This window comes from Ailuropoda melanoleuca, chromosome 10 (genome assembly GCF_002007445.2).
Source record: "Ailuropoda melanoleuca isolate Jingjing chromosome 10, ASM200744v2, whole genome shotgun sequence".
Taxonomy (NCBI): Eukaryota; Metazoa; Chordata; class Mammalia; order Carnivora; family Ursidae; genus Ailuropoda; species Ailuropoda melanoleuca.
Window position 1 is genome coordinate 102,137,540 of NC_048227.1, and position 20,634 is coordinate 102,158,173.

General features: G+C 44.5%; 2 long non-coding RNA genes across 2 annotated transcripts in view; both read right to left on the reverse strand.

Moving 5' to 3' along the window:
- The window catches only part of LOC105240243, a 24,370-nt gene extending 12,414 nt beyond the window's left edge, over nucleotides 1-11,956 (reverse strand). The window contains exons 1-3 of the long non-coding RNA XR_004628204.1: nucleotides 6,702-11,956; nucleotides 6,148-6,294; nucleotides 1,365-1,516 (exon numbers count right to left, since the gene is read on the reverse strand). This is a non-coding gene — a long non-coding RNA (uncharacterized LOC105240243). The remainder of the gene's footprint in view (nucleotides 1-1,364; nucleotides 1,517-6,147; nucleotides 6,295-6,701) is intronic.
- Nucleotides 11,957-15,598: 3,642 nt separating this feature from the next.
- On the reverse strand, nucleotides 15,599-20,563 carry LOC117804035. Its single transcript, XR_004628205.1, has 2 exons — nucleotides 20,520-20,563; nucleotides 15,599-16,238 (listed from the first exon to the last, which is right to left on the reverse strand). It is a non-coding gene; the product is annotated as an uncharacterized LOC117804035 (long non-coding RNA).
- Nucleotides 20,564-20,634: the final 71 nt, after the last annotated feature.

Below are 20,634 nucleotides of genomic sequence, written 5' to 3' on the forward strand. Positions count from 1 at the left end.
TGTTAATCACCATACAGTACATCCCCAGATTCCGATGTAAAGTTTGATGCTTCATTAGTTGCGTATAACACCCAGTGCACCATGCAATACGTGCCCTCCTTACTACCCATCACCAGTCTATCCCATTCCCCCACCCCCTCCCCTCTGAAGTCTTCAGTTTGTTTCTCATAGTCCATAGTCTCTCATGTTTCATTCCCCCTTCTGATTACCCCCCTTTTCTTTATCCCTTTCTTCCCCTACCGATCATCCTAGTTCTTATGTTCCATAGATGAGAGAAATCATATGATAATTGTCTTTCTCTGCTTGACTTATTTCACTTAGCATTATCTCCTCCAGTGCCGTCCATGTTGCAGCAAATGTTGAGAATTCGTTCTTTCTGATAGCTGAGTAATATTCCATTGTATATATGGACCACAGCTTCTTAATCCAGTCATCTGTTGAAGGGCATCTCGGCTCCTTCCATGATTTGGCTATTGTGGACAATGCAGCTATGAACATTGGCCACCATGACTGTTCTTAAATGCACCCTCTTCTTTCACTTTCTTGTTCTGTTTCCATAGCACTCTCGCCTTCTAACATATTAAATAATTTACTTATTTTTTATGCTTAATGCCTCCCACCATTGACCAGCAACTAGAATATAAGCTTCTTGAGGGCAGGGATTATTTAATGTTTTACTCATTGCTCCATCACCAGCAATAAGAATCATGCCTGGCAATAATAGTCAGTCAACAAATACTTCATAAATAAATGAATGAATGAACGTCTGGGCAAATCCCTACCGTGACATCACAAGGAAACTCTGTCATAATGTTTCTCCCATGAATGCCAATGGTAGTTCACTGATGCATAATTAGTAATTATGTCAAAAGTTTTAAGTAGTTTTAGGGGCACCTGGGTGGCACAGCGGTTAAGCGTCTGCCTTCGGCTCAGGGCGTGATCCCGGCGTTATGGGATCGAGCCCCACATCAGGCTCCTCTGCTATGAGCCTGCTTCTTCCTCTCCCACTCCCCCTGCTGTGTTTCCCTCTCTCGCTGGCTGTCTCTATCTCTGTCGAATAAATAAATAAAATCTTTAAAAAAAAAAAAAGTTTTAAGTAGTTTTAAAATATATACACTGAGCACTTACAATGAGCCAGACATTGTGCCAAATGCTGCAGGCGAATTATTTTAATTGTTGCCACAACCCTGTCGGAAGGTACTCGTACCCTGTGTTACAGATGAGAGAACTGACACATAGGGAGATCAGGTCATTTGCCGGTGGTTACACGGGTGGCAAGAGGAAGAGCCAGGGTTAGAGCAGGATTCACGTCAGGGACACTGGATTTGATGCCCAAGCTCCCAACCACTGTTTGTACTGCTCACCTGTTCAGCAAAGAAGGTCTACAGAAGATTAAAGTAATGCAGTGCACGTGAGCAGCGATCCAACGGTCTGCCGAGTCCAGGAATGATTTTTAGCAGATCTAGCCCAATCTGGAGAACAGGTGGACTCCATCACTTTTGTCATAATTATCGTCCTAATAATAACAAGGAGGAGGAAGCAGGGGATGGTGAAGGATCAGAGCCTATCACTCATGAATGATCTCCACGTGATGTACTAAGCAGTTGTGCTTCATGTAAATGTCTAGAAATATTATTCCTTGATTTTTACAAATATTGGTCAGGTGAGAGTTTGGGGTTTTACTCTGAAAACTAAAGTGCAAATTGCCTACTGCAAAATATGGGCGGGTCCACACCCCTTCACTGTCCGCTGGGTTGAGGTAGGATTTGCAAAACTACAATGTGCGTGAACAGAAGGCGGTTCACTCCACAGGAGGCGGCCCAGGGCCATCTTTTTCCCCATAGCACAGTTTCTGGGGCTACTTTGAACGCACAGAAAAACAGACCCTTGAAGTCCTAGTTTCAGGCCATTAAGGATACCCACGATAATTCTCACCGAGCAAGTATTTTCAAATGAATAGTACCAAATACTATTTGTAATCATTGTTTAAAAAAAAAAATGAGTAAAGGGCCAGAAATGTCTTGAAACATGTTAACCTTCAAAAAGAAGCTTAAATAAATTGGATGGACTGTTGTAGAGTGGTTGGCAATGAACCTTTAAAATGACAATTTGGGTTTCCAAAGAGACTCTTAGCTCTGCTTTCTGACAATAATTAGATGTCTATTAAGACAACTTCTAGTTATTGATAATAAAGCCATGTCAACAACATATGGGATATGCTTCCTATTCCATTTTCCACAAACAAAAACACATGCCAGGTAAACAGAGGAAAATGCCAGACCGAACTGTGAGAAGAAACCAGCTAAAGGAAAAGGCTATTGAGGGCACTCATTTGTAGATAGGCTGACCATGAACCAGGGGTCAAGCCCCATGAGAAGTGTTAGGGATACAAAATGAAGAAAGACTAATTTCCACCCTGGAGAAATGTGAAGCCTCTTGGAGAACACAGGCCTGGAAGCCAATTATCACCATGTGAACCAGTACACACCAGAACCGAGATGGGAGCAGATAGCATGTAAAGGACAGACCAGTTTGGCCTGGGGCATCAAAAAAGGACACCATTACACCGAGGCTTAGAGAATAAGTGGATTTTCCCAGGAAGAAAAAGAGGTGGAAGGAACATATGGAATATTTAAAGAAATAGGGATTGAGAATCATGACCCAGACAAATGTGATCACCTTCTCGAGGGAAGAAGCTCCTCGGCAAAACGTGAGGGAAGTAGGACCCGTGGGCAACATCATGGCAGACGCCCACACACGGGTTCCCTCATCGGCACTTGGGTCCTCCTTAAAATGTCTGAAAACTAAGGATGGCATCTCTGAACCTAAATAAGTCAGAACAAAAGATTTGGGAAAAAGACATGACACAAGAACTTTTGCCTCAAGGAAATTTTTTTTCAAGGGGTGAGAAAGATGTGAACGGAAGCCAGTGAACTCAAATGGCATCTCACAGAAACTCACCACAGGTGAAGTCGGAAGCTTCCAGATCTGAGCCTTCACAAGACTGTGCATGTAGGCTAACGACCCTGACCAACAGTATCGAAGTACAAAGCAAAGCAAAGGGTGTTTTTCTCACTATGGCCCTTTGCACAGAGTCCAGGATGTGGGGGCCTTCTAACGACACCTGTGGCAGGCTGTAAGACACATTCTCTGGATCGTCAGATGCCAGAGCCAAGGCCAGCCTTCTGATCTCCTGACCTGTGCAGACCGGTGGGGACCCAAGCCCAGAAGAGTCCCCACGCCTTATTTCATATGCGGCATCACCTTCTCAAAATTCTTAACAGTTTTATTTTTGAACTTGTGTTTTGGAAATGAAGTCTAACAAGACAACAGAGTCTAGAATACACACAGAGGAGATACGACAATACATGTCTGTCATTCCCTGATGTCCCCTACACAGGTGGCATCCGCCATGCCCCATGAGCACAGGTTCCCATGGACCCCCGGGGACTTCAGTGAGACTCAAATCCAGCGCACAGGAAACTCATTCCATCTGTGACTGACAGCTCTGAGAGTCACACTTTCCATCTGGACTAGAACTTGCTAGAAGACAACGGTGTTCTAAGAAAAACAAAAGGTCACATTCTTTTTTGCTCGTGTTCTATTATGTGAGCCAACTAACTTTGCCTAATTTATGGACCTAGAAGGAAAAGGAAAGATATGGCAATTGTCAGGGAGAAAGAAATATTCTTGTGGCCAAGATTCTCTTCATTGGACTAAGAATTAAATTGACATGAGACATTAACAGGAGAAAAACAAAGGTTGATTACAAGGGCACAGAGGCCCAGGAATGAAACGGACACTGAAAGAAGTGACCCAGACAGACAGTTTTGATACTTTTTTTTTTTGGTGTTCTAAGAAAAACAAAACGTCACATTCTTCTTTGCTCGTGTTCTATTATGTGAGCCAACTAACTTTGCCTAATTTATGGACCTAGAAGGAAAAGGAAAGATATGGCAATTGTCAGGGAGAAAGAAATATTCTTGTGGCCAAGATTCTCTTCATTGGACTAAGAATTAAATTGACATGAGACATTAACAGGAGAAAAACAAAGGTTGATTACAAGGGCACAGAGGCCCAGGAATGAAACGGACACTGAAAGAAGTGACCCAGACAGACAGTTTTGATACTTTTTTTTTTAAGATTTTATCTATTTATTCGACAGAGATAGAGACAGCCAGCGAGAGAGGGAACACAAGCAGAGGGAGTGGGAGAGGAAGAAGCAGGCTCATCACGGAGGAGCCTGATGTGGGGCTCGATCCCATAACGCTAGGATCACACCCTGAGCCGAAGGCAGACGCTTAACCGCTGTGCCACCCAGGCGCCCCCAGTTTTGATACTTTTTAGACAGAGACAATAAATCTGTGAGGAATTGACAGGACAAAGAGAATAACTTCCAGAACTTCAGCTAGTAACAGAATTTGGGCCAGGGTAGTTAATTAGTAGAAAGTCACAAGAGTATATACAGCCTTCTGGGCTCCAAATTCCCCATCTGTGGTAATAGGATGTCCTGGTACAGGGAAGGCACCTGTCACATAGGAGATTTATCTCCTGCTGACAGGAGGGTCTGAGTGTCCTCGCACCCACCATCTCTCACGTCATCTGTATTTAAGACAATCTATATGTCACAGTGGCCCCTCTTGGGGAAGCCTGCCCGTGGTCCCTACACAATTTATAGCTCCTTTCCTTACATTCCTCCTGGCTCATCAGTGAGCCTAAGCTGAGCAGAGAGTGTTGGTAGGATGTGCGCATAGCAGGAGGGGAAATAAAAGCAGGTAAGTCGGTTTTGCTCAGTGTTACATCTGTTTTGCTAAGAACAAAATATGTGTGGCTGTGCAAAGTATGTATTATTCTAGGTGATTCCACATACAAAGTAAATGCTTTTATATTTGCACTGGAAACTGGCATTGCACAATACACAGATGAAGGGTAAAATTCATGCTAATAATTTAAATTTTTAATTATTCTTTCCTTAGAGTGACACTAAATAGCAAATTAAAAAACATCATGGTAAGTCAAGAGAAGCTGTGGAAAACAGGAAAAAGCTTTATGTTTCAATACCCTAAACAGCACTTTTTTTCTGTTTTCTGGATAAGGGACATCACATTTTCCTTTTGCACTGGGACCCACAAGTGACGTAGTCAGCTGTGGTGTGGACTCATTGTTTTCAGGATACACAGATACAGAAAGAATTGTAGATGTAATTGTCTGATATATATGTAGGTATTCTCATATATGTGTGTGCACATATGTGTGTATATATATGTATGTGTGTGCCTATGACTGTGTGTGTCAATGTCTGTGTGTGTGTGTGCATGTACACATACTCACACGCATAGTCACATATTCCTTAGCTCTGTCCAACAAAAAGACCTGGGAGCAAGGACACTCCAAAAACAATGAGCTCATCTGGCCCCTCGATCTGGTTTCTAAATACCATTCTCCACTCAAGGAACCCAGAACTCTTAGAAGAAATGGCAGATGAAGGGCAAGGAAAGTACGATATGAACTTAGCACATGTTGTGCCAGAAATTAGTGATGGGGTGTGTCAAAAGGACATAGAAGTCACCTCCAAGTGGTTCTCAGTGACTAAATCTAAAACAATAGCCCACTGAATAAAACAGCAATTCATAGGTCCATACTGGTATAAATAAAAGAGTGAGTAATTCAAAAATTTGATGATAAACATGCTATTCACATAGTCTCAAATTAGTCCCAAATTACCGCTTCAGCAGTCTTGTTAGTTACAAAGGGAACTAGAATGTCTTCGTGATGGACATGACCGCCAGACACCCCTGTAATCAAGTGGATGGAGGCACAGCAGCTGACCAGCCACGGCTCGGGCTGAGACCCTGTGCCCCCTGATGGGAAGCAGTGAAAAGAACACATATCACTTCTGTGATATTCCTGCCAAAGATGCATAAACTGAATCTCATGTGAGGACACAGATGTATGGAGGAACATTCTACAAAGTGACACCTGTAATCTTAAATGTATCAAGGTTATGGAAAACAAGAAAAGCCTGTGGAACATTCCCAGCTTGAAGGATATTAGGAGACACGATAACTAAATACAGTGGTGATTCTGGACTGGATCCCTGTGCTGCAAAGGGCATAATGGGGACAAGGGGTGAAACGTGGACGGTACCTGAGAATCACAGGATAGTACGCACGGTGGTTCATTTCCTGACTTCGAGAGCCCTCTAGCGGCCGTGTAGAAGACCGTCCTTGATTGCAGGGAATACAGATAAACTCTGTGGCGATGAGACATCACAGTAGCAACTTTCAAAAGATTCTGAGAAAAAAACAAGGTTCTTGAACTATAATTACAACGTTTATGTAAATTTGAGATTGTTTCAAAAGAAAAAGAAAAGAGTTAAAATGGGGGGAAAAAGTAAAAGATTATCTGCTCTCAGATGAACAAAACAAAAAATGTCTCGTGCCTTTGAAGGCTTCCTCCAACACTGTCTCAACACTCCGAACCCACTGCTTTTACGCAAATCCTGCGGTTAGCAGAGTGCATGAGAAAGGGAAAGTGTGGGAATACTGCCACCTACTGGCAGAGAGCAAGTATCTTTAGGGTAACGGGGGCGCCGCAGGGGGGACCATCCTGAGGTATCCTCTACACGGGGGGGAACAGAGCTTTCTATGGGGACTGACTTTTAAAAACTGTCGGAGAGCAAGGGAAACAGGTCATTTAACCTTTAGGTCTGCCCAAGACTTCAATCTGACACGTGGAGCTGATGGCAGATGGCTCTTTAGGTTTCAGATGAGCCCAGGGCATGCTCTAGAATGAGGAGTTCAAGAGGAAGGGATACATTTACAGGGTAATTTTTCCATTCCCCACCACAGCCCCAGCAGCCTTGGAGAAGATGAATTCTCTGGGAAAGAGAAGAAATGATTATGCCCAAGGATAAGGTGCCAGGCCAGGTCCCAAGCAGAGAGAAGACCGCCAGCAGGATCTAAGCTCGCTCGCAGGGCAGTTTTGTGGCAGTGGAGCAGGTGAAGCTTCACAGAAGGCTGGATCCCAGCCCACACTCACCCTCCTGGCCCGATCCTTGTGGGACACAACCTGACAATCATTTGCAGAGGCCCTGGCTACTGGCAAGATTCTCCGCACAGTGGGGTGAACATTTAACCATCTAAAAGTTATTGGTTAATTTTGTGAAATTCCATTTCTACAAAATTAAACAAAGTCTCACTCTAGGATCTAGCAATCGCTCTCCTTGGTACTTACCCAAATGAGTTGAAAACCGACATTCACACAAAAGCCTATGCAAAGATGTATATAGTGGCTTTATTCGTGACTGCCAAAACTTACAAGCAACCAAGATAAACTGTGGTTCAGCCACACAATGGAACATTATTCAGCACTTAGAGAGAAGTGATCTATCAAGATATGAAAAGACATGGAGAGACCTTAAATGCATATTACTAAATGAAAGAAGCCAATGGGAAAAGGCTACATTCTGTATGATGCCAAGTGTGATATTCTAGAAAAGGCAAAACTATGGAGACAGTAAAAAAAATTAAAAATCAGTGGTTGCCAGAGGCTTGTGGGGATGTGAATGACGGGTGGAGCATGGAGGACTTTCAGGGCAATGAATCTATCGTTATGATACTATAACGGTGGGTGCTTGTCATCGTATATTTCCCAAAATCGATAGAATACACAACACTGAAGGCAAACTTAAACAACTGGGGACTTTGGGTGATTATGATTTGTCAACATAAGTTCATTGAATACACTGCATGTACTTCTCTGGTGAGGAATGTTGATAGTGGGAGAGGCTATAGGAGGTCCAGGGGATAAATGGGAAATCTCTGTACTTTCTGCTCAGTGTTGCTGTTAATCTAAGACTGCTCTAAAACATAAAGCCTAGGGGCGCCTGGGTGGCTCAGTCAGTCAAGCATCTGACTCTTGATCTCAGCTCAGGTCTTGATCTCAGGGTCGTGAGGTCAAGCCCCGGGTTGGGCTTCATGCTGAGCATGGAGGCTACTTAAAAAATAAAATAAAATATAAAGTCTATTTTTTTAAATTCTATCTCTATTTCACCAAAACCATAATGACACCCGAATATAGTCAAAGTAAACAGAATAACAGATACAATCGCCCACTGTCCTTCCAGCACTGAAAGTGCCACGAATTCATGTGTTTGGGTTCAACTTTAACCTTTGAGGGGTTAAAAGGAACCCCTTACAAGTATTCGATTAAAACAAAATTTAAGTATGGATTTTGTCTATTTCCTACCTCTGTAATCAGGAAATATGCAAGAAATCTTATATGGACAGATGGTAACTACACTATCGTGGTGAGCACTTCGTAACGCATGTAATTGTCAAATCATGATGTTGTACAGCTGAAACTAATATAATGTTATATGTCAACTATACTTCAATTAAAATAAATAAAAGCACATATAAATAAGATAAAATATCACTCCAACCGAAGTGAATATTAATCAAGATATTATATTTCATTTGCACTTAGTTCAGGAGGAAGACAAACCAACAGGGACCATAGAGAATTTCTAGTCTGAGGGGTTTCAAACTGCCTTATGAGGACCCCCTGAGGGCCTGTCACATGAAGAGAAGAGCACCAACTACATGCTGGACACAGGGTCCAGAGATTCAGCTATGATTAGCACACAAGACCCTGCCTCCTTCAAGCTTAGGTCTAAAGCAGAGATGCAAGTAACAAACAGGTAAGAGAATAAATAGACAATCAAAGACTGAGAAGGAAATCAATTAAATAGGACGGTATAGCCATGTTGGAAAAGAGAGGAATCACTTCCCTGTGGTGGGAACAGCAGGTGCAAAGGCCCAAAGACTGAGAAGAACTGAGAGGGGTCTGGGAAATGGTGAGAACAGGACCCAAGTGCAGGGAGTGGCAGGAGAGGGATAAGAGGTGAGGTTGAAAACTAGGGAAGAGCCACACCATGCAAAGCCTTGAAGGTCTCGGGAAGAATTTTGGACTTTATCCTAAGAGCAAAGGAATGACATTGCAGTTTTCAGCAGAAGAATGTGCACTTCTGGGATTATTCCAGTCGCTACACAAGAATAAGTTACAGGGATGCAAGTACGGAAGCGGAGAAGCGGGAGGCTCTTGGAGAAAACGCAGGTGGGAAAGTAGAGAAATGAGAAGAAAAAAGACAAGACTTGCTGATAAACTGGACAACGAGACAGAAGGCTGAGGGCAACTGATGTTCTGCATTCAAGCCATCAGGACTCAGAAATGAGTGGACTGGGGAGTGGGCAGAACCCTGAGCTCTTCCTTGGTGGCTCTCATGGAGCAGTGAGCAAGTGAGCGGGGACTGTGTCCCACGAGCCTGGAGAGCAGAGCAGAGCCAGAACTGACAGCAGGCAGTGCGTTGGCTCCCAACAATGGTCCTGCTCGACTTGCCTAGGCAGAAGAAGTAATGAAATGAAGTTACATACAACAATTTCAATGAAATTTCTTCTCACGGAAGCAGCGAACCCAGGCAATGTCTTCAGACCACCAAGTTCAAAGACCTGACAGTGATAGTGGATCTCTGTCTCTGTCTCCATGTTTCAGCTCTTTCTGCCTCGCTCACTGTTCTAATTCTGTTCCACCATAGAGGACAAGATGCCACCATCTTGCAGGTTCTCCCAAACAGAAATCCAAAGAAAGAAAACTACTTTTCCCACAGCCCAGATACTGAGGCTTAGAAAGATTCTCATTGACCCAGTTTGAGTCATGAAATTATCCCTAAACTGATTATGTGCCCGGAAATGGAGAACTTGACCAGCCTGGTTCATACACCCACCTAGTGGGCCAAACTGGGGAGGGATGGGGGCGGAGCACAGGAGTAGACAGCCTTACCAAGCCATGATAGAACGAAAAAAGTTGTTCCCCAAAGAATACCAGGATACTGTTATCAGGCAGAAGGGGAAGACCCCTGGGTTATTAGTGTTAGTTGCTGTACTGAGTCACAACATTTCCGTGCCTTTCCACATTGAGACGCTAGTTCTTGCTCCCATCATGTGGGTATTCTTCATCATGCAGCTCTCTTTGAAGCAACAGTTCAAGGACACAGATTTTTTTCTCTTCTGCGTCTGTGCCATCTTCAACAAGTGGCTTCCAAGATAGTAGGATTCATGTCCAGCAAGCCAGCAGAAGGGACACCAGAAGATTAGGAAGGCTTACCCGGTTCTTGACCACCTGCAGAAGCAGCCATGTGGCCCCATCATCACATAAGGAAGGCTTTGGAAAGTAGCTTCGGCCGAGGGGCCACTCCCCAGGAACGACTGTACACGACAGGGGAGCCTAGACCCTAGCCGGTCAAAGGCAGTGTCTGCAGAGGTGCTGAGGGGCAGAGGCAGCAGAGCCCCACCTCACGCAGCCCTGCAGCGGTCCTGCACAGGGGCGACAGGGTAAGTGTGTACCCCAGTCCACGTTTCACAGTCACAAAGGGGCTCTGTTCATGGCTCTCCAGTCTAGGTGCACATTCAGGTCACCTGAGAAACTTGAAAAACTAAACCCTTGCCCGGACCTTTGGAATCAGAGTCTTCCATGGGTGAAGCCTGGGCATCATTGCTTTTGTAACTTGAATGTGCACCCAGGATTGAGAACCACTTCACGGAAATAAAGGAAAGACATGTAATAATTTTAAGAAATAAAGAGAGGAAACAACTGTCTTTTAAAAAAAAAAATCCAGTCTTAAAAATTTGAGAGAAGAACTCTGATTAGCCCATCTTGAGACAAGTGGCCATCACTAGACCATGGACCATCACCAGAGGGGTGAGGTCGTGAAGAACATGTCAAGCAAACCCACAGATGTTCCCCACAGTGTTCAGTACCCATCGGGCATGGTGTTGGATCATCAGAGGGGTGGGGCAGAACCCCAAATATGGCAGCGTGATCGGCAGAGGGGAAGTGGGAAAACACTGCCAGTACTACCTGTTCAAGGAGTTTGCCTGAGAAGGGAAGATGTGGCATAAGAGACCATTCCCAGAAGATCTAAGATGATGCATAAAGGAAAGAGGGTACAACTGAGGGAGAAAGCCCTGGAAAAGAGAGTCACTGTGTGAGAGAAGGTTGGGAATGCCTTGAGTGAGAAAATGGATCAAAGTTCATGCTATGCCAGTAACAGTAAGAAGATGGTAGAGGAGAAGGACTCTGAGCTCACCTCGTCCCACAAATACAGTAGATAACACCCACATCAGTGTAAATAACCCAGAGAATGACCCAAAGACTACCAGAACAGACTGCGCAGCTAAATGTAGAGAAGACACATCCAAGAAGGTAGGAAGGGCAGAGACACGACTGGGAACTACATGGACCTGCAGGACTGTGTGCAGGAGGGCAGCATGGGCAGGTGTGGAGGGGAGAGCACCAGACCCTCGCACCAGGTGCCCCAGGCAGGAGGAACCTGCACAGGGAAGACAGACCCCCATAACATTTGGCTTGAAAACCACCACTCATGAATCTCATGAGTTCTTACAATCAGTGGGACTTCACACCTAGAACTTTAAAAATCGGTGGGCTCAGCTTTGGGAAAGCTGGGAGGGCAAGAGGAAGCCAAGTCCCCACCCTTAATGGGACAGCACAACAAACAGCCGCAAGGAGATACAGCATAAAAGCAGCAGGTTGGAAAATGCCTGGCATATACGGGAAGGATAGTTGTGTGCTGGAGGGGCAGAGATCTTTAAGAGACTTCTCCAGGAACAAAGGAGCTGGCCTGCACTGTTTCCTTCCCCCAGCCCCCAACCCAGATACACAGACACCTGCAGGAACCAGCACACAAGGAGAACACTCTTCCCCTAACTTGTTAACAGCGTGCCCTGCCCCACGTGCTTCTTCAGATCCACTTCCTGCAACCCGCCAGCCAGGGCAGGAGTTTTGGGCGGCTGCAGGTCCCCTCCCACAGCAGACCCGCGCAAACCTTGTTTTTTTTTTTTTTTTTAAAGATTTTATTTATTTATTCGACAGAGATAGAGACAGCCAGTGAGAGAGGGAACACAAGCAGGGGGAGTGGGAGAGGAAGAAGCAGGCTCATCGCAGAAGAGCCTGATGTGGGGCTCGATCCCATAACGCTGGGATCACGCCCTGAGCCGAAGGCAGACGCTTAACAGCTGCACCACCCAGGCGCCCCCCGCGCAAACCTTGTTAATACTGCGCCCTCCACCTCTGCGTTCTGCAGACCTGCCTCCCCTAATATGCCCTTGACCAGAGCCCACCCAAAGCAGTGCCACAAGCCTGGCAGTGTGCAGGAGTCAGCACCACTCTAAGTGATTCCTGCCTGCGGGAGAGGGGAAGAGAGCACATCGGTCTGACTTTGGCTCCAGCAGTGGGCTGGGGGCAGACATCTGGTCTGACTGCAAGCCCTGCCCACCAATGAAAGCTTCTCAGGGGACAATGCGGGGAAAGCACCCTACAGTTTGGTGCTACTGCATCTGTGGTAAATACCCAGTCTGACTCAATCCAAGCCCAAGTCAGCCCCTGACCAGTCAACTAACACAACAGGGACCAAACACTGCCCACAACAGGCAGAGAGCCATTGCAGATGCCAGACTGAAGGCAAAAGTGGGTCAGCCACAACAGCAGGGTACACACATCACATATGGGAGACACCCCTGAAGTGCCAGGTTCTCTGATGAAGAGGGGACACTACACTGCAGGGCACTACAGGACCCCTTTTCATAAGGCCACTGCTTTCCAGAGCAAGAGATGAAGCTAACTTTCCTAACACATAGAAACAGACACAGAATTAGACAAAATGAGACAGAGGAATTTGTCCTAAATGAAAGAACAGGATAAAATCACAGCAAGAGATAAGAAATGTGCCTGATAGAGAATTTAAATTAATGGTCATAAAGATACTCCCTGGACTTGAGAAAACAGTGGAGGACTTCAGTGAAACCCTTAACAAAGAGATTGAAAACATAAAAAAGAATGAATCAGAGATGAAGAACTCAATAATTGAAATTGAAAATACACTAAGTGGAATAAATAGTGGATTAGAGGAAGTCTCTGGAGGACAGATAATGGAAAGAAATCAAGCTGAAGAGGAAGGAGAAATAATAATAATAATAATTAATAAATAAATAAAAATAGACTTAAGGAACTCAGTGACATCATCAAGTGTAATAACATCTGCATTATAGTGGTCCCAGAAGAGAAGGGAGAGAAAAGGGGGCAGAAAATTTATTTGAAGAAATAATAGCTGAAAACTTCCTGAATGTGAAGAAGGAAACAGAAATCCAGATCCAGAAGTCATGGAGAGCCCCCAACAAAATCAATCTTAGGACGTCCACACCAAGACACATAGTAATTTAAATGGCAAAAAATAGTGATATAGAGAGAATTTTAAAAGCAGCAAGAGAAAATAAAACAGTTGCATACAAGGGAAACCCATAAGTCTACTAGAAACTTTGCAGGCCAGTAGAGAGTGGCATAATGTATTCAGAGTGCTGAATGGGAAAAACCAACAGCCAAGAATACTCTATCCACCAAGGCTATCATTCAGAATAAGAGAGATAAATAGTTTCCCAGACAAATGAAAGTTAAAAGAATTCATCACCACCAAACCAGCCCTATAAGAAATGTTAAAAGGGTCTCTTTGAATAGAAAAGAAAGACCATAAGTAGGAGTAAGAAAAGTTGGAAGCACGAAAGCAGTAAAATTAAGTATATCTATAAAAATCAGTCAGGGATTCACAGAATAAAATGCTGTAAAGGATAATACCATACACCTAAAACATGGAGGAGGAAAGATGGGGTTCAAACTTCAGCAATCATCAGCTTAATATAGACTGCTATCTGAATAAGATGATATATGTAAACCTAATGGTAACCACAAATCAAAAACCAGTAATATACATGCAAAAAATCAAAAGAAAGAAAGCCAGCAAACCATGAGAGAATATAGGGAGAGAAGAAAGGAACACAGAAGAACTACAAAAACAACCAAAACAACTAACAAAATGGCAATAAGTACATACCTATCAATAATTACTTTGAATATCAGTGTACTAAATGCTCCAGTCAAAAGACATAGCGTTATGGAGGGGATAAAACAGCAACAGCCATCTGTATGCTCCCTAAGGAGTCTCATTTCAGACCTAAAGACACGTGCAGATTTTATTTATTTGACAGAGAGAGAGAGAGCACAGCAGGGGGAGCAGCAGGCAGAGGGGGAGGCAGAAGCAGGCTTTCTGCTGAGTGGGCAGCCCAACCTGGGGCTCGATCCCAGGATCACGACCTGATCCAAAGGAAGATACTCAACTGACTGAGCCACCCAAGTGCCCCAAGATACATGCAGATTAAAAGTGAAGGGATGGAGGGGCACCTGGGTGGCTCAGTCCGGTAAGCAGCTAACTCTTGATTTTGGCTCAGGTCATGATCTCAGGGTTATGAGATTGAACCCCATGTTGGGCTCTGCACTCAGTGCAGGGTCTCCTTGTCCCTCTTGATACCCTCTGCCTGCTCGTGCTTTTTCTTTTTAAAATAAATTTCACTCATATGTGGAGTTTAAGAAACAAAACAAATGAACAAAGGAAAAAAGATAGAGAGACAAACCAAGAAACAGACTCTTTTTTTTTTTAATTTTATTTTATTATATGTTAATCACCATACAGTACATCCCCAGATTCCGATGTAAAGTTTGATGCTTCATTAGTTGCGTATAACACCCAGTGCACCATGCAATACGTGCCCTCCTTACTACCCATCACCAGTCTATCCCCTTCCCCCACCCCCTCCCCTCTGAAGTCTTCAGTTTGTTTCTCATAGTCCATAGTGTCTCATGAAGAAACAGACTCTTAACTCTAGAGAACACGCTGATGGTTACCAGAGGGGAGGTGGGTGGGGGGATGGCTGAGCTGTGTGAAGGGGATCAAGAGGACATTGATCTTGATGAGCACTGAGTAGTGTATAGAATTGTTGAATCACTGTCTCATACACCGGATGCTAATATTGTATGTGAACCATCCTGGAATTAAAATTTTAAATAATTATTTAAAAAACAATATACATTATGGCTAGGACAGAACTTGCCCCCAAATATCCCACTTTTTCCTAAAAAAAACTCACTCTCAAACCCCCTCCCCCCCAGAAAATCTCAATTTGCTTACAAGGACATGTAAGGAATCTTACCCCTTAACTATTTGATGGCTAAGTCTAAGAAAGAAAGAAAAGAAAGGAAGGGAGGGGGGAAGGGAGAGATTAAAGCCATTCACCCTGTCCCATCTGCTCTCTCTGCAGGGCCAGGTATATTCACTTTGGCTTATTCCAGGTCTTCTCACAGAAAGGCTTAACCAAATAAAAATACATTTTTTAGGAAAAAAGCCTTTGTTATCTGACTCCAGTTCAGGTCATGATCTCAGGGTCCTGGGATCGAGCCCCGAGTCAGGCTCCCTGCTCAGTGGGGACTCTGCTTCTCCCTCTCCCCCTGCCCCTGCCCCCACTCATGCACACACACACACACACACACACACACACACACTGTCTCTCTCTCTCTCTCTCTAAAATAAATAAATAATAAAATCTTTTTTTTAAAGGCTTTGTAAACAATTACAAACTTTGGTACAGGGGAGGAACTGAAAGTAGTATTTGAAGCATGCACACAGAAAAATAAATCAAACAAATCAGCAGAATTACTTTAATAAATCAGGAGATGAGTTTGAATGATCTCAAATGAAGCAGCTTTGTTCCCCGACTTCTAAGGTATAAATAAAAGGCATTCTTTCAGAATATCATCCAGGGTGGTGGAATGAACACTACAGCAGGCAGAGGGTCCCAGAACTGGCCATTGTGCCGGGCCGGTGGTGTCTCTGTCTGTCCCTGAGTCTGTGTCCTCCATGCTGTCGCTGAAGAGTGGCTGAGTCAGACCACGTGAAACTGGGAAGCCACGTGTAACTGTATAACAGCTGCACTTCATGGGGCACATTACACACACTGTTCTAAGCCCCTAACCTGTATTTAGGCATCTGAAACTCACAACATCCCAGTATCACCAGGTGAGGACACTGAGACACGGAAAGGTCAAATAGGAGCAGGGCTAAACTACAAGTCGCAGCCTGCCTCCCAGGGAGGTCCGGCGTGGTCCCCCATGAAACAGGAGCAGAAGCATACGCACCATCTCCGCGCCTGGTCCATGCACCAACCTCATGCTTGTGGACACCACCAGCTCAACAACGATGACAAGAGCTACCTGCATAACATTTACTGAGACGGCAAAGAGCCTGGATCCTGGAATCTCCACTTGGAGGAAAGCCCCTGCGAACCAGAAACCTTCACTGTAGACTTTGCACGAGTAAAAAAAAGTCTATTGTCCTTGAGCCATTATATATTTAGGGTTTGTTGTCAAAGCAAGGAGTTGTTACCCAAATTAAGTCAAAACTTAGGACCTAGAAGTGGGTACTGTCCCAGGGGAAAAAAAAAAACACCACAAAGTAGGTGACACTGGCTTAGTGGGCAGTGAGCAAATTGGAGTCAGAAGCTGAAGAGATGGAAAGCCACGTCACACAGCAGCAAGTCACGCGGTAAAGCCGGTTCCTGCAGTAAATGAAGGGCAAGGCCGGTAGCTCTGCAAGTGTCTGGGAAGAACCAGACTGATACTGCATATTGGCTCTTATCTTCCCCAAGAAGTATTGCTGGTGTGTTCAAGAAAGAACTGGTCTGTCTGCAAGCAGAAATGAAAGGGGAGGGGCGCCTGGGTGGCTCAGTCAGTTAAGTGTCTGCCTTTGGCTCAGGTCATGATCTCAAGGTCCTGGGATCGAGCCCCACATCAGGCTCCTTGTTCAGCGGGGAGCCTGCTTCCTCTCCCTCTACCTGCTGCTCCCCCTGCTTGTGCTCTCTCTCTCTCTCTCTGACAAATAAATAAATAAAATCAAAGGAAGGAAGGAAGGAAGGAAGAAAGGAAAGGAAGGAAGGAAGGAAGGAAGGAAGGAAGGAAGGAAGGAAGGAAGGAAGATATAGTTCAGAAATTTGGGACTCCAAAGTCTAGGAAAGCCGACTACTTCTAAACCCCAAACAGTAAGAGATGTAAGACTGAAAAAGGCTTCAAGCAACAAAGGCTCCAGACTCAACCCCAAAGCAAAGATGAAGGATGTGGGCTTCCCGTGTGAACCTATCATTTTAACGGACTCAAGGTAGCTGCTAATACACTGATGGGGTGAAGAAGCAAGGATGTAAATCATTCTTGAGAGGCACGCCTAGTAAAAAATTTTAGAAGTGGATACTGGCACATGAACTGGCAGCAAAATCTGGTTAGAAACCCACAAATCTTTAAGGGAATCATATTGCCATGGAAAACAATAGAGTCATATTAAAAAGTCTTTTACTATTTGACTTTTTAAATAACTTTCACACCAAACTTGCACTGGCAGGAAACAAGGTCATGACGGCTATGCGTCCTCCCGGTAGACGGAACTGCCCATCACCTACTCCAAATGTACCGTGAGGGACACGCCTATTAGAACCTCGAGGGGGTGCAGCCAGCCGTCAGAATGACGCACAAGGAGCAGAACCGGAGTCTAATCAGGAAACTGCTCTCACCCTTCACGATGCCTACCGTGCACCAGTGAGTGCTGAGTTATTTCTTCCCTCTTTTCTGAACAGGACTTTTTATTGCCATTTTCTGTCCATGCACCTCCACTTACAGTGGGGTGGGATGAAAAGGTTGGGTAGACACCTTGACTTTTTGGTTCACAGGTCACCAGACCATGACGGGCCACAAAGAAATCTAATGGATAGGACTGTATATCACTTGGAGTTGGGACTTTGGGGATAGGTGTCCTAATAATGAGAACGGAACACTGACGGACCAGTGACCTGCAGACAAGACCACACCAGTGTCCCTTACAGTTTGCTATGGGATTACATCCTAGCCAATGAAATGCGAGCAGAAGTGACATGTGCCAGACCATAAGTCTCCCATGAGCAAGTCCCCATGCTCTCTCCACTTCCGCAAGCTTGATGCCAACGAGTATAAGAACCCTGGACACCACATATTGAAGATGGTGGGGCGCATCTGGGTATGCAAATCACTAATAGGAGAGTGAGTGATTGACTAGGGGAAGCACTTGGAGCTTTATATGAAATAGAAATAAACATCTGGGGGCGCCTGGGTGGCACAGCGGTTAAGTGTCTGCCTTCGGCTCAGGGCGTGATCCCGGCGTTATGGGATCGAGCCCCACATCAGGCTCTTCTGCTATGAGCCTGCTTCTTCCTCTCCCACTCCCCCTGCTTGTGTTCCCTCTCTCGCTGGCTGTCTCTATCTCTGTCAAATAAATAAATAAAATCTTAAAAAAAAAAAAAGAAACATCTGTAATTTATTCATATATGGGTTCTTGGTACAGCAACCCACGAAAACAGTGATGTTAACTTTACTGGGCTGTAAACTCAGACTAGGCTACTCCCCGTGAAAAAGCATGAGGTATTATTATGAGCCATTTTCTTTTTTTCGCAATAGAAAATTGTAATGTCTAACCTGTAGTAGAGTCTCAAAATCTGGTAGGTGTCAGGGTTCATTATATAGTCCTGGGCATCTTACCTTCCATCAGAGTTACTTCCCCCAGATCCCCCAGATCGCTCCTCCTTTTTTAAAAAAATATTTGCCAGAAAACAGGAGTTCAATGAGAATTTCACAGATCAGTGGCATACAAGATAATGTCTCTTAATAAGGCAATAAAGAAATAACATACTGCAAATCAATGATAATCACACGATTGCTCTAGGCTAGAGGAGAGAAAAGGAATAAAGTCTAAATTTAGTGGAGGTATAATTTAATACGATTTGGTATCCAGGAGACATCTTAGCCAACTGAACTGCTCCTTTTGGTATCGCTTCAATGCTGCTGGGGATAAGATGCGAAGACTCATTTGGTTTTTTTCCTCCTGGCATCCTTCTTGAGACCCACTGAAAGATGGAGACACTATGAGCAACACCAGTAAGACTTCTATTGTTGGAGAACCCTTGTTCAAAGGACATAAGCTGGACGGATGCCCTTTGTGACAGACATTTCGTATAATCAGTATTCGTTTATCCACAATTTTAGTCAATACACAGATAAATCCTTAAAATGCTGGGAGCTGGCACCTAAGATGCTCTCTCCAAATCTATCACTCTACAGCAAAGGGACAGGACGTGAAACAGGCATGCTGACCGTATCACACTGCGCTGAGTGAAAGCACCAGGACCCGGAGCCAGGCCTGCAGCAAGGAATTCATTGCTCTTCTTGTGCTCCGCGCAAAGGCCAGCAGCAGGGAGAGTAGTAAGCGTAAGGCCTTCAGTCACAGCAGCTCTGCCATCAAACATCCTCGTGGGTTTTGGTAGGTGAACTTGGTAGGTGAACTGAGCCTTGCAAATACATGTTTTTACAATGAGGACTGTGTTAAATCACACCATTTAATAAAAATGTTTGAATATGGGCCTAGAATGGCGTGCTTAGTACCGAAGACACGAATGAACAAGAACCTTCTGTCCTGGGCCTTGGAGGAGCTCATGTTTTAGTGGGAGCTGAGACAAACACAGAATTGCCTCTGTGTTAAGAGAAGCACTGAATGCAATCAGAAGGGGGAATGAAACATGAGAGACTATGGACTCTGAGAAACAAACTGAGGGCCTCAGAGGGGAGGGGGTGGGGGAATGGGATAGACCGGTGATGGGTAGTAAGGAGGGCACGTATTGCATGGTGCACTGGGTGTTATACGCAACTAATGAATCATCGAACTTTACATCAGAAACCGAGGATATACTGTATGGTGACTAACATAATAAAAAATCATTAAAAAAAAAGAGAGAGACACTGAATGCGACAATGGGACAGTGAATGACTAGCAGAAAGCAGGGACTTGGAAGTGCTCATTCTCTTTCCCCTTCACAATCTAAATTGAGAGGTCTTATTTTTCTTAATATGTTCCAGAAGAATCTTGAGAACAGCACCCATTACCATTATGAGCACCATGGAAGAGCAGGCAGCATGACCTCACCAAACACAGGTGCACCTTACATCCCTTTCCGGGACTGTTACACAAACAGTCCAGGTAAAGATGCACCAGGTGAGTTCATACTTCCCAATACAAATGGATAAAATACCACCTGCCCAGAAGTTTAAGGAAAAAAAGAAGTAAACAGCCTTTTATCACAAGATGTGCTGTATATAGTTAAGGCAATATTCTTTTTTTTTTTTAAGATTTTATTTGAAAGAGAGAGAGAATCTCAAGCAGACTCCCTGCTGAGCACGGAGCCTGACATGCGGCTCAACCTCATGACCCAAAGATCATGACCTGAGCTGAAACCAAGAGCCAGATGCCCAAATGACTGAACAGCCCAGGTGCCCCAAGACAATCTTCTATGTCTGGTTAGCATTGAAAGATGTTCTAACTTTATAATTTAGTATATAAAATACTATGCTATTACATTATCAGATGTTACTACAGAAATGAATAGAGACTCCATATGCCTTCTGAGTTTCAAGAGCAAAATTTCAACTACCTTTCATTTGTTATCCCTGTCCCACAGAAAAGCAGTAAAAATGATAAAGCACTGGGGCACCTGGGTGGCACAGTGGTTAAGCGTCTGCCTTCGGCTCAGGGCGTGATCCCGGCGCTGTGGGATCGAGCCCCACATCGGGCTCCTCTGCTATGAGCCTGCTTCTTCCTCTTTCACT